The 26,090-nt window shown below is 38.8% G+C and overlaps 1 protein-coding gene across 3 annotated transcripts in view; it reads left to right on the top strand.

The window, feature by feature from the left end:
- The window catches only part of RAD54L2 (RAD54 like 2), a 125,637-nt gene that overhangs the window by 58,976 nt on the left and 40,571 nt on the right, over positions 1–26,090 (top strand). The window lies entirely within an intron of this gene.

The following is a 26,090-nucleotide window of genomic DNA, read 5'->3' as shown; positions in this document are numbered from 1 at the left end:
CCTATCAATTAAGAGAAAGGATAAAAACTGTATCATCATTTCAGTAGATGCAGAAAAAGTACATCCATTCATGATAAAAAACACTCAATAAGGTAGGTTTAGAGGGAACATACCTCAACATAATAAAGGCTTTATATGAAAAACCCAGAGCCAACATCATTGTCAGTGGGAAAAAACTGAGAATTTTTCCCCTAGGATCAGGAACAAGACAAGGATGTACACTCTATTTTTGTTCAACATATTCCTGGAAGTTCTAGCCACAGCAGACAACAAAAGAAATAAAAGACATCCACATCAGTAAGGAAGAAATAAAACTTCCAGTATTTGTAGATGACATGATTATATATATAGAAAACCCTAAAGACTCCACCAAAAATTACTAGAACTGATAAATGAATTCAGTAAGTTCACAGGATACAAAATCAATATGCAGAAATCTGTTGGATTTCCATACACTAATAAAAAAGCAGCAGAAAGAGAAATTAAGAAAATAGTCCCATTTACAATTGCACCAAAAATAGTAAAATACCTGGGAATAAACTTAACCAAAGAGGTAAAAGACTTGTATTCTGAAAACTATAAAATATTGATGAAAGAAATTGAAGACACAAGGAAATGGAAAGATATTCTACATGCTCATGGATCAAAAGAACAAATGTTATTAAAATGTATATACTACCCAAAGCTACCTACGGATTTAACGCAATCCCTACCAAAATACCAACAGCATTTTTCACAGGACTAGAACAAATAATCCTAAAATTGGAATGGAACCAAGAAAGACCCCCCCAATAGCCAAAGTATTCTTGAAAAAGAAAAAAAATTGGAGGTATCACAATTCCAGACTTCAAGTTATATTACAAAGCTGTGGTAATCAAAACAGTAAGGTTCTGGCACAAAAAATAGACACACAGATCAATAAAACAGAATAGAAAGCCCAGAAATAAACCCACACTTACATGGTCACTTAATCTTTGACAAAGGAGAAAAGAATTATGCAAGGGTAAAAGGTCTCTTCAACAATGGTGTTGGGAAAACTGGGCAGCTACATGCAAAAGAATGAAAGTGGACCACTTTCTTACACCATACATAAAACTAAACTCTAAATGGATTAAGGACCTAAATATGAAACTTGAAACCATAAAAATCCTAGAAGAGAGCACAGGCAGTAATTTCTCTGACACTGGTTATAGCAACATCTTTCTAGATACGTCTCCTGAAGGCAATGGAAACAAAAGCAAAAATAAATTATTGGGACTACCTCAAAATAAAAGCCTTCTGCACAAAAGGAAACAACCAACACAACTGAAAGACAGCCTACTGAATGGGAGAAGGTATTTGCAAGTGACATATCTGATAAAGGGTTGTACCCAAAGTATATAAAGAACTTACACAACTCAACACTGAAAAAAAATCAAATAATCTAATTAAAAATGGGCAGAAGAGATGAACAGACATTTCTCCAAAGAAGATATCAAATGGCCAACAGACACATGGAAAGATGTTCAACATCACTCATCGTCAGAGAAATGCAAATCAAAATGACAGATATCACTGAGTGATATCTCACACAAGAAACAAGTGTTGGCGAAGATGTGGAGGAAGAGGAACCCTAGTGTACTACTGTTGGTGGAATCCAAACTGGTGCAGCCACTGTGGAAGACAGTATAGAGGTTCCTCAAAAAATTAGAAATAGAACTACCCTGTAACCCAGGAATCACACTACTGGGTATTTACCCCCAAATTACAAAAGCACAAATTCAAATAGTTACATGTACCACTATGTTTATTGTGGCATTACTTAGGATAGGCAAATATGGCAGTAGCCCAAGTATCCATCAGGAGATGAATGGATAAAGAAGATGTGAGGTGGATAATACTCTATACTCACTCTATTGTGAGTATTATTTGGCCATTAAAAAGAATGAAATCTTGCCATTTGTAGCAATATGGATGGATCTAGAGAGTATAATGCTAGGTGAGATAAGCCAGAGAAAGACAAATACCATATGATTTCACTCTTATGTGAAATTTAAAAAATGAACAAAGGAGGGGGAAAAGAGAGACCTAATAAAAAATAGACTCTTAACTATAGAGAACAAACTGATGCTTACGGAAGGGGAGGTGGGTGGAGGCATGGGTGAAATAGGTGAAGGGATTAGGAATAGACTTATCTTTTTTTTTTTTTTTAAGATTTCAGTTATTTATTTGAGGGAGATTTTATGAGCAAGGAGAGGGGCAGAAGGAGAGGGAGAGGCAGACTCCTTGCTGAGCATGGAGCCCAACGTGGGGCTAGATCATGACTTGAGCCAACATTAGCCACTTAACTGACTGAGCCACCCAGGTGCCCCCTTAATAGACTTATCTTGATGAGCACTGAGTAAGATATGGAACTATTGAATCACTATAATGTACATCTAAAATTAATATAACACTGTTAACTACACTGGAATTAAAATTAAAGGAGAATAGTTGGCTGTTGGATTTAGCAGTATGGGAGTCCTTGGTGCCCTTGATGAGCAGTTTCCGTGCCATGATAGGGGCATAAACAAGAAGAGGTGGAGAGAAATTGGAGACCCCAAGAACAGACAGTATTTTTGAGGAGTTTTGGTATACAAGGAAATCAAAACAGTAAATTAAGACCAAGGAGAGGCTTTTTTAAAAGTTGAAAGGTTTTATCTTAACTTTTTGCCAATGGGGCTTTTCAGGTAGGGAAGGAGAAATAGATGAGGCAGGAAAATTGGGGGCAGTCCATACTGCCTAGGGCCTGGGAAAAAGCCTTTGCCTCAGCTGCTAAAGGGGCCCTCAGGCCAAAGTAATCATCTTCATCTAAACTTTTGTGATCTTGGGCAAGACCTTGCTAAGCCTTTTTGGTTCACTTCCACAAGATGAAATTCTGCAACCTAAACTCTAGATCTGTTGTTTTCTTGTTCTAGATGAGGACAGGGAAGGATGGGCATGTTTTTTAGGAACAAAGAAGAGAAATCACCAAAGCAGAGAAAAGGGCTATGAATGAGCTTGAAAGGGCAGTTTAGCCATGTGACTGAATGCAGTACAGACAACAGACAGGGTAAATAGATCTCTATTGCATTTCAGCATTTTTTTCTCAACTTAGATGACCAGCACCATTCCTTAAATTACAGATTTAAGACAAAGGCGCTTGGGTGGCGCAGTCAGTCAAGCATCTGATTCTTGGTTTTGGCTCAGGTCATGATCTCAGGATGCTGGGATCTAGTCCTGCGTCAGGCTCAGAACTCAGTACAGAGTTGGCTTGTCCTTTTCCCTCTGCTTTTCCCCTACTCCTTCACTTGCTGTCTTTCTCTCTCTCTGGAATAAATAAATAGAAGTTTGTTTGTTTTCTTAAAAATTACAGATTTAAGACAGATCTTTTTTTTTTTTTTTTTTTTAGATTTTTATTTATTTAAGTAGACTCCACACCCAGCATGGAGCCCAATGTAGGGCTTGAACTCACAACTCTGAGATCAAAGACCTGAACTGAGATCAAAAGTCGGATGCTGGGGATCCCTGGGTGGCGCAGCGGTTTGGCGCCTGCCTTTGGCCCAGGTCGCGATCCTGGAGACCCGGGATCGAATCCCACGTCGGGCTCCCGGTGCATGGAGCCTGCTTCTCCCTCTGCCTGTGTCTCTGCCTCTCTCTCTCTCACTGTGTGCCTATCATGAATAAATAAAAGTTAAAAAAAAATTGTTATAAAAAAAAAAAAAAAGTCGGATGCTTAACTGACAGAGGTATCTAGGTGCCCCAAGACAGATCTTTTTATTCTGTATTTGTTTTATCCTCCTTCTCCCCTGCCCCAGAAAATTGTATAACTTTTTCCTGAGACAACTTGAATATCTGTCATTGGACTGATCTTTCAGAATAGCCTAAATTGAGAGTGTAGAGTGACATTTAAAAAAAAAAAAAAACTGTTCTGAGTGTTTCTAAATTTTAATGTTTAATTTTTTAATTTAAATTTTACGTAGTTAACATACAACACAGTATTGGTTTTGGAGTAGATTTCAGTGATTCGTCACTTACATATAGCACAACATGTGCCTTCCTTAAGAATGCAAACTAGGGGAGGCCTAGTGGCTCAGCAGTTGAGCATCTGCCTTTGGCTCAGGTCATGGTCCCGGGGTCCTAGGATTGAGTTCTACATTGGGCTCCCTGTGAGGAGCCTGCTTCTCCCTCTGCCTATGTCTTTGCCTCTCTGTGTCTCTCATAAATGAATACATACTATCTTTAAAACAAGCAAAAAAAAAAAAAAAAAAAAGAAAGAAAGAAAGAAAGAAAGGGAATGTAAACTGGTGTAGCCAGTCTGGAGAACAGTATGGAGGTTCCTCAAAAAGTTAAAAATAGAATTATATGATCCAGCAGTGGCACTACTAGGTATTTACCCAGAGGACACAGAAATACAGATTTGAAGGAGTATATGCACCCCAATGTTTACAGCAGCATTATCAATAATAGCCAACCTATGAAAAGAGCCCAAATGTCCATCGACTGATGAATGGATAAAGAAGATGTGTAGGTAGGTATATGTGTGTGTTTGTATGTATATGTGTGTATATATATATATATATATATATACACACATACTTTCCATTATATATACATATATGTGTATATAATGGAATATTACTCAGCCCTCAAAAAGAATGAAAACTTAACATTTCCAATGATGTGGATGGAAGTAGACTGTATTATGCTAAGTGAAATAAGTCAGAGAAAGATAGGTTGACTTCTTGTTAGAAATGAAGTAGTGCAAATTTTAATACCATTTCCTGTCCTTTTCTGCATTCCAAGCTTAAAAACACAAATAGGTAGAGTTTGGGTGTGCTGGGAGGAGAAGATTGTTTTAAAATCTGCATTAGGAAAGCATGTCAGGGGATCCCTGGGTGGCGCAGCGGTTTAGCGCCTGCCTTTGGCCCAGGGCGCGATCCTGGAGACCCGGGATCGAATCCCACGTCGGGCTCCCGGTGCATGGAGCCTGCTTCTCCCTCTGCCTGTGTCTCTGCCTCTCTCTCTCTCTCTCTGTGTGTGACTATCATAAATAAATAAAAATTAAAAAAAAAAAAAAAAAAAAAGGAAAGCATGTCAGATATTGACACAGTTGTTCAGAGTGACTTTGAAGGACCTTTAACCCTCTTCCCAATAATCCAGGGGATGGGAGCTTCTGATTGTGGGTTTAATTTGCCTTTCCCTGATTATTTAAGACCTTAGCCTTTTTCCACATGCTTATGACCATTTTCACTTTTGGGAAGTGTCTGAACACATTTTTTGGAGCATTTTTCTTTCCTTTCATCTATATCTTATTGATTTATAGAAATTCTCCATATCTGGATATGAATTTTATTGGGTACACTTACACATACATCTTTCCCTTCTATATTGCTTGATTTTTCACCCTCTTGATTGAGTTTTTTTCTTCCTTTTTTTTTCAGTTTTATGCTCCTTTTTCAATTGTATTTTTGATGATTAGATGTTTTAATTATAATGAAATCAGATTTATTTTTTTCTTTTATGTTTAGTGCTTTGTGCTACCTCAAGGTTAAGAGGATATTCTATTTTCCAGAAGCTTTAAGTGTTTTGCCTTCACATTTAGGTTTGTGATCCATCATGAATTGATTTTTGTATGTTATGAGGTAAGGGTCAAGGTTCATCCCTCTCTTCCCCAAATATGATCATCTAATTGATCCAGAATTCTGTATTGCATTTTCTTACACCTTTTGTTGTAAACCGAGGCACAGTACATATGTAGCTCTTTCTCTGAACTCTTTTTTTTTTCTACATAACTTTCATGACGGGAAATGGGAATAGAGGATAAATTATGCAGTATGGTGGCTAAGAGCATGAACTCTGGAGACAGATCAGTCACCTGGGTTCAAATCCTGTCTTTACTATGTACAGCTTTTTGAGCAAGTTTCCTTATCTGTAAAATGGGAATAATTATAGTATCATCTACTTAATAGGGCTGTTTTGAGGACTGAATGAGTTAATGTTATTTATGTATGTACATAAATTCCATGCCCAGCATGGAGCCCAAAGAGGGACTCCAAAACTCTCAACTGTGAGATCAAGACCTAAGCTGAGACCAAGAGTTTGACACTTAACTGATTGAGCCACCCAAGCGCCCCAATGTTTATAATATTTGTTTTTTTTTTCTTTTTTTTAAATTTTTTTTTAATTTTTATTTATTTATGATAGTCACACAGAATGAGAGAGAGAGAGAGGCAGAGACACAGGCAGAGGGAGAAGCAGGCTCCATGCACTGGGAGCCCGACGTGGGACCCGATCCTGGGTCTCCAGGATCGCGCCCTGGGCCAAAGACAGGCACTAAACCACTGCGCCACCCAGGGATCCCTGTTTATAATATTTGTAACATGAATCTAACTGATAGTATTATTGGTGAGGTGAGCCCCAGTGCTTCTGGGGGCAGTTCTAGTGACTGGAGGGGTTGTTGTTTGGCCTCCAGCATGAGTGGGGAGGCAGTGCATTGGGTCCGTTATCTAGTAGGGCTCACCACAGACCTGTTGTGGGGTCTATAGCCATTCACTAGCTGCTTTCTCTGCCCTGACTTCAGAGTTCCCAGTAACCTTCCTGAAGGGAAGGTTTTAAAATATTCTCTGAATCGTCTTCTGAAGTTTTAAAGTAATCTTTGGTCCAATTAAGAGTACAGAAGCAGAGTGTGCCAGTTTAAATAAAATTCCCCAAACAGCATACCAAGAGAGAAAGCGACAGTTATTAACCTTTTCTCCACAGATATATTGACAGGCACTGCAGCCTAGCAATCTTGGGAACACACTGAAATAAAAATATAAAGGAAGAAACCTTAAAGAAGGCTTTCAAGGGATCCCTGGGTGGCGCAGTGGTTTGGCGCCTGTCTTTGGCCCGGGGCGCGATCCTGGAGACCCGGGATCGAATCCCACGTCGGGCTCCCGGTGCATGGAGCCTGCTTCTCCCTCTGCCTGTGTCTCTGCCTCTCTCACTCTCTCTCTGTGACTGTCATAAATAAATAAAAATTAAAAAAAAAAAAGAAAAAAAAAAAAAAGAAGGCTTTCAAGGAGCTAACCTTCAGGCAGAGACCTGAAAGAGTATGGGTTAGAAGTAAATTAGAAATTAGAATCTAATACATACCTGTTAGATAAGGAGATGGGGAAAGAGGGACACAGCATCATGCTTTTGAGACTAGAGAGCATGGTGTGGGTGGAGGAGAAGTATTTGGTGGTCAGAAAGAAGGCTGGAGGCTAGCAATCTGGAAAGGCCTGATGGATTTTAGGTCTTATCCTAAGGGCAGAAGGGACCATTTTAAAGTGTTTTAAAAGATCCTGAGTGCCTAGAAACTGACTGAAGTAGATTCAGAAAGCTCACTCTGCAGTGTGGATTATAGGGGGAGCAGGCCAGAGGCAGGGAGACTCTAGAGACCAGAGCAGGAACCAGACCCGGTAGTACCATTGTGTGGAGAGAAGAGGAGAGAGATATTTAGGTACCTTCTTCAGGCATAGAATTCATGACTAAATATGAGGAGAGGAAAAAAGGAAGGATGAGGCTTAGTGGAAGTCTAAAGAGTTGCTGCTCTGGTGCAGGGTGCTAGGAGAGCCGCTATGGAATGCTCTTTCACCATAGACTTTGTACTTCTGTTCTTAGCCACTCTTTTTTAATTATCCCCTTCACCCATCAGGAAGCAAGGCTGCAGTGTGCTCCTGGATAAGTACATATTTTCTTTGCCCACAGAAAAGGTTTGTTGTTTATTTTTTTTATTTTTATTTTTATTTATTTATGATAGTCATGGAGAGAGAGGCAGAGACATAGGCAGAGGGAGAAGCAGGCTCCATGCACCAGGAGCCTGATGTGGGATTCGATCTCGTGTCTCCAGGATCGCGCCCTGGGCCAAAGGCAGGCTCCAAACCGCTGTGCCACCCAGAGATCCCTGTTGTTTAATTTTTAATGTGATCGATTGGAAAGGCCTTACCTTTCTTTCTCTGATCAAAGTCACCCTCTATAGTCTTTTGCATTCATAGAGTTAACATTTAAGGTTCCAACCAACAAGACTGTTCCAAAGATCTGTGATGTGCACTAGTTTATTATTTTGCCAAGATGTGACTTTCAGTGATGCTCTCTTGAGGATGGACTGTGGGGACTGGTCATTGGGCCCAGCCCTCCACAGTATTTGCTTCTCAACCTACCCTCTTCTCTGCTGTCAGATCAGAAATTCTGATCATTTAGAGTCTGAAGGGATCATTTAAATATTTCAGTTACACATGAATGCATTTTGTAGAGGAAGTTATGTGCTGTAGCAGGATTCTCTCTAATTGGGGCATTTTATGAAGGTATCTTCTCTCTTTCTTCTGTGCTTTCCCACCATGATTTCTGTTGTGAAGTCTGATGTTGTGCTTGGGAAACCCCAGTCTTTGTTCATAGCCTTTTCTCAACTAATGAGTCCCTCTGGGAATTTTGTGGCTTTATTTTCTGTGGTTGTAGCCTCAGTGCTTCAAAGTGTTCATCAGTAGAATGGAATAGTAAAAGGAGTTTCTGTTAATTTACAACCAACCACCACCCCACCCCCACTGCCATACAGGTTACTAGCATATTTTTGTTTGCCCATTGGACCAGTTTTACTGTCTTCTTCACTCTTAGGTTCACAGATGCGAGAACAATTTTGGAGGATTATCACCTTAGTTTGTGTACCCAAGTCCTCTCTCAAAAGAAAGGGAATGAGCTATTGGTATTTATTTCTTTGCTAATTCCCTCTTAAAAGAGGCAGCACTTACGCTGTCCTAGTTTCCTCTTGCTTGTTGTGAATACCCTTACATGGGGCCCTAGTGGAGTTCTCATGCTATGGAAAGAGTTGTATGTTATTCTGTGCTTCTGCTACCATTTAAAATGGATTTCCAAGTGGGGGAATGTATGTGGGGCTTTACCAGCCTGAGCTCCAGAGGGAGGGGCCACAGATCCTTAAGGCCACAAATAGGCTTGTTCTCTTCATTCTTTTAAAATCCTCATTTTGGGGATGCAGAAATCCTGATTGCTCCTGTAAATCTCAGCTTTCAGGCTCAATGGGGGTGCCAGGAGATTGCTTTCTAACCTCCTTGAGAGAGGCTTGCCAGGTGGAGTTCCCATGAAGAGCAGGAAGCCCAGCATGGACTGACATGGCCCTTGAACTAGCTCCAGTTCTGATACCTCTTACTGGTCATATAACATCGAGCAGCTGCAGCTTCTGGAGCCACTGTATTCCTTGTAGTGCTGAATGGCAAGTGGAGGAAGCACTGACCCTTTAGTAATTCTGAAGTTTCCAGGGATAATTTAAGCTTGAGTATTTAATTCTATTTTTATTTTTTCCATGTTTGAATCACTCATACTTTGAGAAGCAAGGAAACATTTCATTGATTCTGTCTTCCCATTAAGATCCCTAGCCTATTCCTTTTTTTTTTAATTTTTATTTATTCATCCCTGTGCCACCCAGGGATCCCCCCCCCTTTTTTTTCTAGCCTATTCCTTTAAAAAAATTTTTTTTTTTTTAAGATTTATTTATTGAGGGATCCCTGGGTGGCACAGCGGTTTAGTGCCTGCCTTCAGCCCAGGGTGCGATCCTGGAGACCCGGGATCAAGTCCCATGTCGGGCTCCCGGTGCATGGAGCCTGCTTCTCCCTCTGCCTATGTCTCTGCCTCTCTCTCTCTCTCTCTCTCTCTCTCTCTCTCTGTGACTATCATAAAAAAAATTAAAAAAAAAGATTTACTTATTAGAGAGAGTGAGCAAGAGAGAGCATGAGTGGGAGGAGGGGTAGAGGGAGAAGCAGATTCCACTGAACAGGGAGCCTGATTTGGAGCTTGATCCCAGAACTCTGGGATCATGACCTGAGCCAAAGGCAGATGCTTAACCAGCTGAGCCACCCAGGCACCCCTAACCTATTTCTTTTTACTTGTGAGATGAAAGACTTTTGGAAGTAAAATTGCAAGGGGGAAATTTTGAGGAAAGACTGGCTAGTATATTATCACTTGAGGCCTTTGGCAGAGTCTGAAAGGAAGACACCCTGCCCCAGGCACCTAGCTGCATGTTGCTTGATGCTACAGTCACTTAGGTACCTTGGCTCAGGTATTGCTCTTGGATGGACTGTAGCCAGTTTCAGATAGGCTTTAGCTCTTTCTCCACCTTCGCACCCTGGGCACTAGGGTTTCCTTTCCTTAACGTGTTACGATGGCTAGGTATGGGATTGCTTCTGGAATTCTGGGGGATGGAAGGATGGCATTAATCAGGCTGAGTATGTAATTCAGCATTTGTGTTTAACGTGAAGACTTTAGTTAAGGAGAGACAAAATTAGAGGATGTTTTCTTGTGGCTGATGGAATAATAAAATTGATTGGAGAAAGTGAAGAAATATTTTAAGAACCAACTTAAATTTCTGAAGTCATGATTTCAGATTTGACTATTAGAGGTCCTGAAGTTTTTCAGATTTATAAGTGTTCTTTATTATATTCTGGATATACTAATCCTTTGTTATTTACATTGTAAATAGCATGTATTCTGTAGCTTATCTCTTAACATCATTTACAGTGTTCTTTGTTATAAAAAAAAATCTGTAATTTTATTGTAGTCAGTTTAAATAAGCTTTTCCATGATTTGATAGTCATTTATTTCATGGGCGAAAAAAGTAAGAGGACATAGGGAATGCATATTTTAAAGATTGGAATGTGGTTTTCATCAGCATCTATGGTTTTATATGGATTTTTAAATTTTGATTTTATGAAGTTATTTTAGATATCACTTTTCTATAAGACTCTCGTAGAACCAGGCATTTGCTTTAAATTTTCTCATAACTCCTTAAATGTTATTCAGAAATGAGACTAGACTCTTTCAAGGAATCAGCCTTAGTCTGTCTTCTTTTCCACCTTTTGCTCAGAGGTTCCTGCTTTGCTGCTTTGCTGAGCACCCGGTAATTTTTACCTGTGGTTGCAGAGAAGGCCAAAAATCATCATCATGCTGAGCAGAATCCAAGTTAAATCATTCACAGCACAGGGCTAGAATTTCAGATTGATTGAAAAGGTGTGTAGTTGTGTTTAGAAATAATTGTTTCCTTATAGTTTTTGTCTTGATTGTGCTAAAAGCAGTGTATTTCAATAGGGAGTGGTTTTGTTCCCAAGGGGACGTTTGGCAATATCTGGAGACATTTTTGGTTGTCACAACTGGGAAGGTGTGATTATAGTCTGGCTATGGATGCTGCTAAACCTCCCACAATGCACAGGACAGTCTTCCACAACAAAGCATTATTCAGTCTAAAATGCCAGCAGTACTGAGGTTGAGAAACCCTGTGTAGGCTTGATATCTGAAAATGATTTGCATTCATTCCCCTCTGCTGTGAGAGCCAAGTGGGAAGGCTGGCCATTTTTTCTCTTTGTGTCTTATTTTGTTTCATGAAATAGTCAGAATGGTATTGGTTCCCTTGCTCTTGGATCTCATTTTTTAAAATGTGTTTAATTTAGAATCCACTAATGCTTTTTAGTATATTAATACTATGAAAATTTATTCTTCCCAAAGAGCAAGTATAATGAGAATTTTTTTTTCTCTTAATCTGGTTTCCAGCATTATTTTGAATGTGAATCACATTTGGCTTGCATAACTTTTAAACTTATTAAGGCCTATTGGCAAATATATTGGCTTTCCATGACATTTGCAGAGTCAGAGAAGTCTGGTCCTAGACAACCGTCAATATGTGCCTACATATGATAAATAAACATATTTAATAAGATCTGATATACTTCAGTAGATTTTTTTATTCATACACATTTTTTTCTCTAGTAGTAATTTTTTAAAAGATTCGTTTATTTTTTTTTAAAGATTTTATTTATTTATTTATTTGAGAGAGACAGAGAGTACACGTGAGGTGTGGGGGGTAGAGGAAGAAGCAGCCTCCCTGATGAGCAGGGAGCCCAATATGGGGCTTAATCTGCGGACTCCGGGATCATGACCTGAGCCAAAGACAGATGTTTAACCGACTGAGCCACGAGGGTGACTTTTATTCATTTATTTATTTTAAAGAGAGAGAGTGTATTTGTATGAGCAGGGGGAGGGGCAGAGGGAGAAGGTAGAAGCAGACTCTCCCTCTGAGTGTGGAGCCCACCATGAGGCTTAATCCCACAATGCTGAGATTATGACCTGAGCCCAAATCAAGTTGATTGCTTCACCGACTGAGTCACCCAGGTGCCCCTCTAGTGGCAATTTTTTTTTTAAAGATTTTATTTATTTATTCATGAGAGACAGAGAGAGAGAGAGAGAGAGGCAGAGACACCAGCAGAGGGAGAAGCAGGCTCCATGCAGGGAGCCCGATGTGGGACTTGATCCCGGGTGTCCAGGATCAGGCCCTGGGCCCAAGGCAGCGCTAAACCGCTGAACCACCCGGACTCCCCAGCAATTTTTATATAAACAAGCTCATTTAAAAAAAAAAATCAAGACTTTTGTTTTTTTTGAGCAACTGTTATGTGGCAGGCATTTTAAGTTTGGCTTTAGAGATACACTGGTGAATGAAATGGACAGAGTCCCTGCCTTGAAGGAGAAACAGATGATTAAGTGTTGAATCAAATTATTAAAGTAACTTCAGATTTTGATAAGAACTATGTAGATGGTTGCCTGGGTGGCAGGGTGCCTCAGTCGGTTAAGCATCTGCCTTTGGCTCAGTTCATGATCTCTGGGTCCTGGGATTGAGTCCTACATTGGGCTCCCTGTTTAGTGGGGAATCTGCTAATCCCTCTCCCTCTACTCCTATCCCCTACTCATGTTCTCTCTCTCTCTCTCAAGTAAATAAATAAAATCTCAAAAAACAACAACAACAAAAAAGAACCATGTAGACCATAAAGGAAGAGAAAGAGCCCCAGGGGTAAGGAGGAAGGGTCTACTTTAACCAGGGTGGTGGTGGGAATGGTGGTAGAGCTTTCTGAGGATGTAGGACTATGCTTGTCTTTTCAAAGAACCAACTTTTTTTTTGTTTTTTGCTCTTAAAGAACTTACTCTCTATTTGATTCAACTGCTTCTCTATTTGATTCAACTGCTCTTATTGTTTTTGTTTTTTTTTTTTTTTTTTTAAGTAGGCTCCACACCCAGTTTGGAGATCAGTATGGGACTTGGACTCAGAAGCCTGAGATCAAGAGTTAGATGTTTAACTGACTGAGCCACCCAGGCGCCCCATCTCCTCTTATCTTTATTATTTTCTTCCTGGTACTTTCTTTAGGTTTAATTTCTTGTTCTTTTGTCAGTTTTTGAGAAGAAAGTTTACAGCATTGGTTTTCACTCATTATTATTATTATTATTATTATTATTATTTTATTATTTAAAGATTTTATTTATTCATTCACTCATTCAGAGAGAGCGAAGAAAGAGGCAGAGACACAGGCGGAGGGAGAAGCAGGCTCCATGCAGGAAGCCCAATGCGGGACTCGATCCCGGGTCTCTAGGATCACACCCCAGGCTGCAGGCGGCGCTAAACCGCTGCGCTACCGGGGCTGCCCTCTTTATTATTTTTTGATTACTGATTTTAGGCTGTGGATTTACATTTAAGTATAACTTAAATATCACAGATTTTTAAGTATAACTTAGCAATATCACAGATTTTTAGAAAATCAACTTTAGGGACACCTGAGTGGCTCAGTCAGTTAAACATCTGACTTTGGCTCAGGTTGTGGTTCCAGGTTCCTGGGATCCAGACCTACATAAGTCTTCCTGCTCAGTGGGGAGTCTGCTTTTCCTTCTCCCTTTGCCCCTTCCCCTGCTCTTGCTCTCTCTCTTTCAAATAAATGGATAAAATCTTTCTAAAAATCAGTTTTACTGTATAACTTACATACAGTAAAATTCACATATATAAATTGGTAACTGTTGACCAATATGATTACCTGATCAAAGTACAGAAAATACCCATTTTTCCAGAAAGTCCTCTCATACCCATTTGTAGTCCATTTTCTGGGAAATCACTTGAACTGATTTCTGTCATTATAGATAGGCTTTTCTTGTTATAGAATTTCATATAAATGGAATTACATAGTACATTTTTTCTTTTTGCGTTTAGCCTCTTGCTAGCATAATATCTGTGAGATTCATCTGTTGTTGCACATGTCCTTAGTTTGTTCGTTTTTTTTGTTGAATGGTATTCCAACTGTAAAAAGTTAAATACAACTTGTTTACCCATTCACCTATTGATAGACATTTAATCTAATGAGTAAAGCTGCTCTGAACATTCCTGTGAAGTTAACTTGGTTTTTAATCATTAGAGATAAGTTTTCATTTCCCTTGGATAAAATACCAAGATGTGAATTGCTAGGTCATATGGTAGGTATATATTTAACTTTATTAGAAACTACCAGAATGTTTTCCAAAATGATTACACCACTTTAGACTCCTGCCAGTAGTGTGCATGTAAGCACTTGGTATGGTCATATAGCCAAGCACAGAGATGTAAGAGCACCTGGCTCTGGGGTTCCAAACACAGCAGGTTTGGCTTGCTGTTGACAAAATCTAAAGGCGGAGAGACTAGTGGTGGTGAAAGAAGAAATCTAAAGGCAGAGAGACTAGTGGTGGTGAAAGAAGAAAGGAATTTATTTTAGTGAGGCCAACATGGGGTAGATAGTGGACTAGTGTCCCAAGCTGTCTCCAAAGTGCTAAAAATACTTCCAGGTTTATATAAGGAAAATGTGGGACGAAGGTCAGTGGTTATGTGCAGGTGGGCAGTGAAGGTCAAGTCAATCATTGTCCTAGGGTCAATCACTGCCTGAGATCTTGCTGGCTCAAGACAGTTCTTATTGCTTGAAGTGTGGTAGTTTTGGTTCCCATCAGGGAGTGTTTTACCTGCAGGATCTTTTGCCTTAGTTAAGAGATAAGCTGAAAAGAAGAGCTTAATCAATTAGAAAGTTTGAGGTCAAAATGGAAGTAGTTGACGTCTTCTTTCAGTTAGTATTATTAATTTTAGCTATTCTATCATTGTAGTTTAAATGTGCATTTCCCTAATGATATTGAATATCTTTCCATGTGTTCATTGAACATTGTGTATCTCTTTTGTGGAATATTTGCACCTCCTCTTTTGCTTGTTGTTATCTTCTTATTGAGCTGTAGAGTTTTTAAAGAATATTGGGGATCCCGGGGTGGCTCAGCAGTTCAGTGCCTGCCTTTGGCCCAGGGCATGGTCCTGGAGTCCCGGGATCAAGTCCCGCATCCGGCTCCCAGCATGGAGCCTGCTTCTCCCTCTGCCTGTGTCTCTGCCTGCCCCCCCCCCCCCCGTCTATCATGAATAAATAAAATCTAAAAAAAAAAAAGAATATATTATAGGGGTGCCTGGGTGGCTCAGTTGGTTGTGCATGACTCTTGATTTCGGCTTGGGTCATGATCTCAGAGTCATGAGATTGAGACCCATGTTGGCCTCTCTCTCCCTCTGCCCACCCTCCTTTTCCCTCCACATGCTCGCACTTTCTAAATAAATAAATAAATAAATACATCTTAAAAATATATATATATTCTGGATACAAGTTGTTTATTAGATACATATATAGATATATATATACACACACACTGTCTACAAGACTATGATTTGTTATTTTTCTTTTAAGGATCAGTAGTTTTTACTTTTGATGAAGGACAGTTTATCAGTTTTTTCCATTGTGGTTCAAGCTTTTTGTGTCCTGCTTAAGAAATCTTTACTTACTCTAAAGTTGCAAAGATTTCCCACTATGTTATCTACTAAAGTATAGCTTAAGCTTTTATGTTTAGGCCTTGATCCATTTTGAATTGTTGTTTCTCAGGGATCCCTGGGTGGCTCAGTGGTTGGGTGTCTACCTTCAGCCCAGGGCGTGGTCCTGGAGTCCTGGGATCCCTGCATGGAGCCTGCTTCTCTCTCTGCCTGTGTCTCTGCCTCCCTCTCTCTCTGTGTCTCTCATGGATAAATAAATAAAATCTTAAAAAAAAAAAAAGAATTGTTTCTGTATGCTATGGAATGAGGTGAGGATTGTATCTATTGCAGATGCTGTTTTGGAAAGATTATCTTTCTTCATTGAATTACTTTAGTACCTTTGTAAAGAATCAGTTGACCACAAATATGCGGTCTACTTCTGGACTGTGTTTTATATTTTTTAAGGTTTTACTTATTTATTCAGGAGAGAGAGAGAGAGAGAGAGAGAGAGAGGGAGGGAGGAAGGCAGAGACACAGCTATAGGGAGAAGCAGGCTCCCCATGGGGAGCCAGATGTGAGACTTGATCCTGGGACTCCAGGATCACGCCCTGAGCCAAAGGCAGACCTAAACCACTGAGCCACCTGGGCATCCCTGGACTGTATTACATTAATAACTGTCTGTCCTTGCTCAAAATCATAATTAATGTAGTTTTAATCAGGTAGTACAAGAATTGCAACTTTGTTGTCTTAAAAAATTATTTTGATTACTCTAGGACCTTTGCATTTTCATAAAAATTTTAGACTCATCAATTTCAGTTGCAGTCAGATAGTGGCTGCAGTTAAAATAGCAAACTGGGTGGAAGCTACATTGCCTTTTATGCAACTTTGGAAGTTACAGTTTCACTTCTATGCTGCTCTTTTGGTTATAACCAGGTAATAAGCCTACCCAGACTCAAAAGAAAAAGATTAGACTCTACTTCTCAATAAAAGATATTACTGCTTTCATCTTTGGAAAAAACTGTCTGCCGCATTCCACCCTCTGGCCACAGTAATTTACATCATTCCCTATGCAAAATATGCTGCCTCCTTTCCTCAGGACCCCCAAACTTTCATCCCAGTACAGCATCAGTTTATAGTCCAAGACTATAACTCAGATCTATGTATGAATGTGGCTTTCAATCGTTGTTTCTTAAGTTCACTCCTTAAGTACAGTTTCTCTTATCTGAAGACTTTTATGAACTAAAGAGACCAATTACCTGCCTCTCTATCAACTTAAGATTATGGGGACAAGATATATACTCTCATTCAAAAGATGGAGCAGAGGAGGTTGGGAGAGAGAAGGGAATGAGAGGCACACAGCAGTCATTGATCCATAGCAGTTCTGAAATCACTAGCTGAGCATTTTGCTAGTTTCTTGATTAGAACTCAGTATTACTTATTGGGAGCTCAATATTTCTCCAGGGATTTTGTTGTTGTTCTCTAGGATCTTAGTTCTACCCTCTGAATAATCCTTCCATTTCACAAAAAGTAGCTTGGATTGCAGTTGCACCCCAGCTTGCTGGCTGATTGCCTCTAGAAGTTTGACGGTCTAAATCCTTTTTTCCTTTTGTATTGTTTATATCCCTTTTAGTTCAGGCTCATATATTTCCTTTATAAACTTATGTATCAGCATAAAATCCACTTCATTAGATAAAAACTGTATCGGGATCCCTGGGTGGCGCAGCGGTTTGGCGCCTGCCTTTGGCCCAGGGTGCGATCCTGGAGACCCGGGATCGAATCCGACGTCGGGCTCCCGGTGCATGGAGCCTGCTTCTCCCTCTGCCTGTGTCTCTGCCTCTCTCTCTCTCTCTCTCTCTCTCTCTCTCTCTCTCTCTGACTATCATAAAGAAATAAAAATTAGAAAAAAAAAAGAAAATACACAGAAAACCACTGAAAAGCAGAGCAGATGTTTCTGCAATCTTGAGGTGCAGAGAAGATAAGGATTAGAATTTAGGAACCACTAGAGTAGATGGTCCCAGTGAACATCTTGGCTCTCAGCTGGAACCCATGTGGGATGGCCACACTCTAGAAACAGGGGTGTGCCAAAAGTAAACAAAGGCATGTTTATAATCATGCCTATGATCAGCATTTAATCAGCTTTGTCCTGCTGGATTAAGGTGATCAGCCCCACTATATCTGCCTAGGAGAGGAAAAGGAAACCCTCTCTAAAGATATCATCCATAGTCTCAATAATTTTTTTATAAACATGCTCAGTGTTCAATGAAATATTACCAGGTGTGCCAGAGACAAGATCAAATGATCAAAAATTAAGAGGGACAGACAACAGAACAAGAATCACTGGCGATCTAGATATAAAATAATAATAAAATGTGCAAAAAAACAAAGAAAGAAATGGAGAAAAAAATGAAAAGATGTATAATGTCACTAGGTAACCAGAATATTTAAAAAAAGAGAATCAAAGGAAATTCTAGAAACAACATATAGTAACTGGAATCTAGAAGCTCTGTGGATGACAGGTAGGATAAAGCAGAAAAAAACTAAAAACACAACAACAACAACAAAACATTCCTATGGAGATTATAAAGCAAAACTGTTGAAAACTAATAAGAAAAATTGTACAAGCAGTCATGAGTGGGGGAGAATACATTACCCTCAAAGGAGCAACAATAAGAACAATGGATTCTTGAGACATGAAAGACACTAGAAGACAGTGGAAAATTTCTAAGTTTTGAAAGAAAATAACTGGCAATCCAGAATTTTGTACCAGCTAATATATCATTCAAAAATGAGGACAAGGGAATCCCTGGGTGGCTCAGCAGTTTAGCACCTGCCTTTGGCCCAGGGCGTGATCCTGGGGTCCTGGGATCGAGTCCCGTGTCGGGCTCCCTGCATGGAGCCTGCTTGTATTCCCCTCTCTCTCTCTCTCTCTCTCTCTCTCTCTCTCTCTCTCTCTCTCTCATGAATAAATAAATAAAATCTTTTTTAAAAAATGAGGACAAAATAAAGCTACTTTCAGACAAACAAAAACACAGATTAAATCTGTTGCCAAGAAACATATCCAAAATAAATACCAAAGGAAATCCTCCAGAGAATTATCTCAGACAAAAAAGAGAAATGAAGGAAGGAATGAAAGACAACAAAAAGGGAAGTGTTCCTAGCCATTTCCAATTGGCACTGCTTGATTTGATGTTTATTCAAATAAACTCCTAAAAATCAAAAAGAACAACAAAACAGGTCTAGGTGTGGAAATATAAATGAATACTGACTAAGAAAAACAACAGTTTGTGGCATTTAAAATGTGTAGAGTTAAAATAAGGATATATAACATAAAAGGCAGGAAAGAGGTAAACAGATTTAAGATGTTCTAAGGTAGGGTGCTTGCATGGCACAGTCAGTTAAACATTCAACTCTTGGTTTTGGGTCACGTTGTGATCTCAGGGTGTTGAGAAAGAGCCCCACATCAGCTCCACATTCAGGGCAGAGTCAGCTTGGGATCCTCTTTCCCTCTCCTTCTGTCCTTCCTGCTCTTGCTCTCTTTCTCTCAAATAAATAGATCTTTTTAAAAAATTTTAAAATAAAAAAAATGTTCTAAGAAATTGGGAGGTAATAAAAGCAATGATTTATATGAGAGGAGGACATATACTGCAATTTAGGATAACCACTAAAAGCATAGTAAAAGACTGTGTAACTAACAAGCCTGTAGGGAGAAAACTGAGTCATTAAAAAAACAAAAAACAAAACAAACAACAACTTAATCCAAAGGAAGGAAAAGAACAAGATAGAAGACGAGATAGAAAATAAATACCAAGATGACAAATTTTAACACAACTATATCAATAATTACATTAAATATAAATAGACTAAATGTTCCAATTCAAAAACTAAAACTGTTAGACTGAATTAAAAAAACAAAACCCAACTAACTGGTGCTAGCATGAAAAACTTAATAGAAAAAAATTGAAATAGAAAAAAAAAGTAAAAAACCAGACATTAATTTAATGTCAGCTAACTAAAAGCTGACACATCTATACCAGGTGAAAGAGATATTAGCATAAGAAGTATTACGGGGGGGGGGGGGGCGCACCTAGATGGCTCAGTTGGTTAAGCATCTGCCTTTGGCTCAGGTCATGATCTCCTGGGATCCAGCCCCACATTGGGCTGTCTGTTTCTCTCCCATCCCCCGCCTGTGCCCCCTCTGCCCCTCTGCTCATGCGCTCTCTCTCTCAAAGAAATAAAATCTTAAAAAAAAAAGCAGCTTTACTAGAAATAAAAAGGGATGTTTCATAATGACAAAAAGGTCAATGTACAAAGAAAATATACTAGTATCAAATCTGTATGCACACAATACCTTAGCTTCAAAATAGATCAAAATTGACAAAACTGAAAGAAGAAATACAGCAATCTATATTTCAGAAATCTACAATCATGATGAGAAACTAACATGATCACTTCTCGGCCTTTTGGCTAAGAGCAAGTGTAGAAACTAACATGATTCTTTCAAGAATAAAAGCCAATTGACAAAAAATACAGTCACGCCACACAAGAACTGAATGAAATATAATTTAGTTTCATTAACGAACTTATTTAGAACACTTCACTCGACAATGACAAATGAGATAAACAAATATCACACATTCTAAATGTGCCCCCCACACACACATTATAATCACACATTCTTTTCAACAGCTTATGCAGGATTTATCAAAATTGCCCATTTCCTGCACCATAAAGCAAATCTCAACAAATTTCAAACATGGAATCATTCATTATATGTATCTGGCCACAGTAGGAGCAGAATAGAGATAGTAAATTCTAGCAGTGCTAGAAAAAGAGCAGTGCCAGGGCAACCAGGGAGTTCTAAACTTGCCAGAGTTGAAAGATCTCATTAACATCTTATATAAAACACCCCTATCATCCAGCTGAGACAAAAGAAAGGCTGTCCCTAGGAGTAAGAACCATACTCCAGAGTAAGACCTATACTAGATCCTCCCTGAAAAGCCTAAAACCAAGCCCTGACATGGTCTGCAAAATTCAAAAATTGAGTCCTACTAAATTAGATTGGGAAATATCTTGAACTTTTTTCACAGATTGGTACTAAATGGCATAAAACCAAGGCTTCACAAATTCAAGGTGATCAATCAGTAATTGAACTGCCCACTAAAATTAGAATGAGTACTCTTTAGAGGAAGATCACAGAATGCAGAGCCTTTATGATAATTATGTACAAAGGCCATTCTATTTAATTAAAAATCACCAATAATGCAAACAAACAGGAAAAATACCCATAGTCAAGAAAAACTGAATCAAGAGAAATCTAGGAGTGCCTATCTGGTTCAGTCAGTAGAGCTTGCAACTCTTGATTTTGGAGTGGTGAGTTTGAGTCCCAACGTTGGGTATAGAGCTTACTTTAGGAAGGAAGGGAGGAAGAAAGAAGGAAGGAAGGTAGGAATATAGGGAAGGAGGAAGGGAAATTTTGATGGCCTAAATGTTAGGACTGTCAGCCAAGCAGTAACCATGAGAAATAATAAATGTTACTGTATTAAATCATTTAAGTTTTGGGGAAACTTATGACATAGTATTAGTAACTGACACAGAAACTTGGTACTCTGGGTATATAAAAATTAAAAATTTAATAAAAAATAAAACTATGGCCTCATGTTTGGGGTCAAGTGGTTAGTGGAAGCTAAAAGAGCCATGAGGAGACTTTATTAAAAGCCCGCAGGGCCTCAAGGAGATGAAGGCTTAAAGGAAAATGTTATAGGAAGCTAAAGGAAAAGAAACACTGTTTCAGAAGGTTTAGCAACTCTATCACCAGCAGTAACAAAAAATTAATGGGCCTCCTGGCTAAGTCTTTTAGGCATCTGACTTCAATCTCAGGTCATGATCTCAGGGTCCTGGGTCTGGCTTGCATTGGGCTCCACGCTCAGCAGGGAATCTGTTTATCCCTCTCCTGGGCCCCTCAGAGTCTCTCCATCATGTGCATGCTCTCTCCAATAAATAAATAAAATCTTTTTTAAAAAACATGAAAACTTGAAATCAAATCCAGGGTAGATCTGTAAGATTCTTTGTTATGATATCAGAAATATTTAAAGTAATACCTCATTGACCTTTTCAGACAAAAGGCCTCCTAAAGATTCTGCAGGCATGCCTAACTGATCTTTCCCTGTTAAAAACAAAACAAAACAAAACAAACAAACAAACAAAAACACAGAACTTAGAAAAATCTGAGAGTATTATCCTATAGCAACCTCACAAGAAGGCCAACCAGAAAAGAAATTATCTTGAAGAGATTTATGGATACAGTTTTTATCCTTTTTTTTTTTTTATGATAGTTACACAAAGAGAGAGAGAGAGGCAGAGACACAGGCAGAAGGGAGAAGCAGGCTCCATGCACCGGGAGCCCGACGTCGGATTCGATCCCGAGTCTCCAGGATCGCACCCTGGGCCAAAGGCAGGCGCCAAACCGCTGCGCCACCCAGGGATCCCGATACAGTTTTTATCTAATGAAGTGGATTTTATGCTGATACATAAGTTTATAAAGGAAATATATGAGCCTGAACTAAAAGGGATATAAACAATACAAAAGGAAAAAAGGATTTAGACCGTCAAACTTCTAGAGGCAATCAGCCAGCAAGCTGGGGTGCAACTGCAATCCAAGCTACTTTTTGTGAAATGGAAGGATTATTCAGAGGGTAGAACTAAGATCCTAGAGAACAACAACAAAATCCCTGGAGAAATATTGAGCTCCCAATAAGTAATACTGAGTTCTAATCAAGAAACTAGCAAAATGCTCAGCTAGTGATTTCAGAACTGCTATGGATCAATGACTGCTGTGTGCCTCTCATTCCCTTCTCTCTCCCAACCTCCTCTGCTCCATCTTTTGAATGAGAGTATATATCTTGTCCCCATAATCTTAAGTTGATAGAGAGGCAGGTAATTGGTCTCTTTAGTTCATAAAAGTCTTCAGATAAGAGAAACTGTACTTAAGGAGTGAACTTAAGAAACAACGATTGAAAGCCACATTCATACATAGATCTGAGTTATAGTCTTGGACTATAAACTGATGCTGTACTGGGATGAAAGTTTGGGGGTCCTGAGGAAAGGAGGCAGCATATTTTGCATAGGGAATGATGTAAATTACTGTGGCCAGAGGGTGGAATGCGGCAGACAGTTTTTTCCAAAGATGAAAGCAGTAATATCTTTTATTGAGAAGTAGAGTCTAATCTTTTTCTTTTGAGTCTGGGTAGGCTTATTACCTGGTTATAACCAAAAGAGCAGCATAGAAGTGAAACTGTAACTTCCAAAGTTGCATAAAAGGCAATGTAGCTTCCACCCAGTTTGCTATTTTAACTGCAGCCACTATCTGACTGCAACTGAAATTGATGAGTCTAAAATTTTTATGAAAATGCAAAGGTCCTAGAGTAATCAAAATAATTTTTTAAGACAACAAAGTTGCAATTCTTGTACTACCTGATTAAAACTACATTAATTATGATTTTGAGCAAGGACAGACAGTTATTAATGTAATACAGTCCAGGGATGCCCAGGTGGCTCAGTGGTTTAGGTCTGCCTTTGGCTCAGGGCGTGATCCTGGAGTCCCAGGATCAAGTCTCACATCTGGCAAGATCAGGAGTTGGATGCACAACTGACTGAGCCACCCAGGCACCTATGTTAACCATCTTAAAGTGTAGGATTTAGTGGTATTAAGTACATTTATATTGTTCTACAACCATCTCCACTCTCCATAACCAAAACTTTTTCATCATCCCATATTGAAACTCTATCCCCATTAAACCATCACTCCATTACTTCCTAGCTCTTGGGAACCACCATTATTCTACTTTCGGTCTTGATGATTTTAACTACTTTAAGTACCTCATATAATGGAATCATATAGTATTTGTCCTTTTGTGACTGAATTATTTCACTTAATATAATCTCCTCAAGATTCACTCGTACTGTAGCATGTGTCAGAATTTCCTTCCTTTTTAAAGCTGAATAATATTCCATTGTATGCATCTATCACATTTTGCTTATTCCTTCATCCATCAGTGGATACATAGGTTGTTTCCACATCTTTGCTATTTATGAGAAATGATACTATGAACATGGCTGCATGTCATGTCAAGACCCTACTGTCGGGATCCCTGGGTGGCGCAGTGGTTTGGTGCCTGCCTTTGGCCCAGGGCGCGATCCTGGAGACCCCGGATTGAATCCCACATCAGGCTCCGGGTGCATGGAGCCTGCTTCTCCCTCTGCCTGTGTCTCTGCCTCTCTCTCTCTCTCTCTCTCTCTCTCTCTCTCTCTCTCTCTCTCTGACTATCATAAATAAATAAAAATTAAAAAAAAAAAGACCCTACTGTCAGTTTGAGTATACATCCAGAAGTGGAATGGCTGGATCATACGGCAATCCAATGTTTTAACTTTCTGAGGGATTGCCATACTGTTTTCCATAGCATCTGTGTCATTGTACATTCTTGCCAGCAGTGCACAGGGGTTCCAACTTTTCCATATCCTTGCTAACACTGGTTCTTTGGTTGTTGTGTGTTTTGTTTTGTTTTGTTTTGTTTTTTTAGTACTAGCCATTCTAAATGCGTGTGAGATGATACATTATTGTAATGTTGATTTACAATTCCCTAGTGATTAGTGATTTTAAGCATCTTTTCAGGTGCTTATTGGCCATTTATAGATCTTCTTGGGAGAAATGTCTATTTATATCTTTTGCCATTTTTGAGTCAGTTTAGTTTTTGCTGTTGAAATTTTAGGAGTTTTTTTTAATATATTCTGGATATTGATCCCTCATCAGATACATGGTTTGCACATGTTTACTCCCATTCCATGGGTCGTCTTTTCACTCTGTTGACAGTGTCTTTTCATGCCCACAGTTTTTAAGTTTTCATGAAGTTCAGTTTGTCTTTTTTTTTCTTTTATTACCTGTGCCTTTGGTTTCCTAAGAGATCATTGCCAAACCCAGTGTCATGAAGTTTTCCCCTTATGTTTTCTTCTAAGTTTTATATAGTTTTAGATTTTACATTTAGGTCTTTGAACCATTTTTGAGTTAATGTTTGTATATGGTATAAGGTAAGGGTCCATTTTCATTCTTTTGCCTGTGGAAATTTGATTTTCCCATCACCACTTGCTGAAGAGACTGTCCTTTTCCTATGAATGGTATTGGTACTCTGGTTGAAAATCCTTTGACCATGTATTTGAGGGTTTATTTCTCTGCTCTCTATCCTTTCATTGATTCATACGTCTGTCTTTATGCCAGTTCCACATTGTTTTGATTACTGTAGCTTCATAGTAAGTTTTGAAATCAGGAAGTGTGTGTCCTCTTTTGTTCTTTTTCAAAATTATTTTTGCCTATTTTTGTAAACAGCATTGTACTAGAACACAGTTATGTTTGTTCACTTATATGTTTAAGTATGACTGCTTTTGAGCTACTCTGGAAAACTTGAGTAGTTACAACAGAGACCTTATGATCCACAAACCTAAAGCATTTATTATCAGGCTTTTCATAGAAAAAGTTTGCCAATATCCGAACATTTAAGCTCTTCGCTCATTTCCCCAACTGAAGTGGATTGTACCATAAATAAATAAATCAAAAGGAAAAATAATTTGTACAAAGATATTTATGCCATTGTAGACGCAAATAAAAACTAAGAACTAGTCTGAATGACAAAGCATTCTGTGATATACTGATAGCCTGCCATTAAAATGATGAGTATGTGGACTATGTCAAAGAAATACTTATATGTATGTAATAAGTGACCAAAGCAGAACACAAAATGATGTGTATTCATTGGTTACCAGGATAAAATATGCAAATGTATATTAACAAATGTGGAAAAGTTGAGATCTAAATAGTTTAGAGATTAGTGCTTATTATATTTTCTGTTAAAATTTCTAAAATTAAACAGCCATGAAGTTTTTATTCTGGAAAATCTCAAATGAAATAAAAAGAGACAGTAGTAAATGAACCCTGTATTTCTCAGTATTCTCTCCAGTAGTTGTGAATACAAGGCTAGTCTTGTTTAATCTGTTTCCCCCCAACCTTGGATTATTTGGAAGTAGATCCTTATGTTGTAACACTTTATCGGTAAACTTCATAGTGTATTTACTCAATCTTCTCCTAGAAGCAAAAACAAAAACAAACACAATACCATTATCGCATCTAAATTTTTTAAATCAGTAATTCCTTATAACATGAAATATCCAGATAATCCCTGATTATCGTTTAAAGATTATTTTTACTGCCAGTTTGCTATAAAATCCATACAAGTTCCACATTTAGTTCATTTGTCTTTTAAATCTCTTCAATCTGAACTTTCCCTACCTCTTTTTTTCTTTTTTTTTCTTGCAACTTGCTTGCAGAAGAAAAGGATTCAGTTGTTATTGTAGTTTTGTGCATTTCTAGATTTTGCTGATTGCATCCTTGTGGTCTTGCTTAACAAAT

This window comes from Nyctereutes procyonoides, unplaced genomic scaffold (assembly GCF_905146905.1).
Source record: "Nyctereutes procyonoides isolate TBG_1078 unplaced genomic scaffold, NYPRO_anot_genome, whole genome shotgun sequence".
NCBI classification, from domain to species: domain Eukaryota; kingdom Metazoa; phylum Chordata; class Mammalia; order Carnivora; family Canidae; genus Nyctereutes; species Nyctereutes procyonoides.
This window is presented reverse-complemented; position numbering and strand designations above follow the sequence as displayed.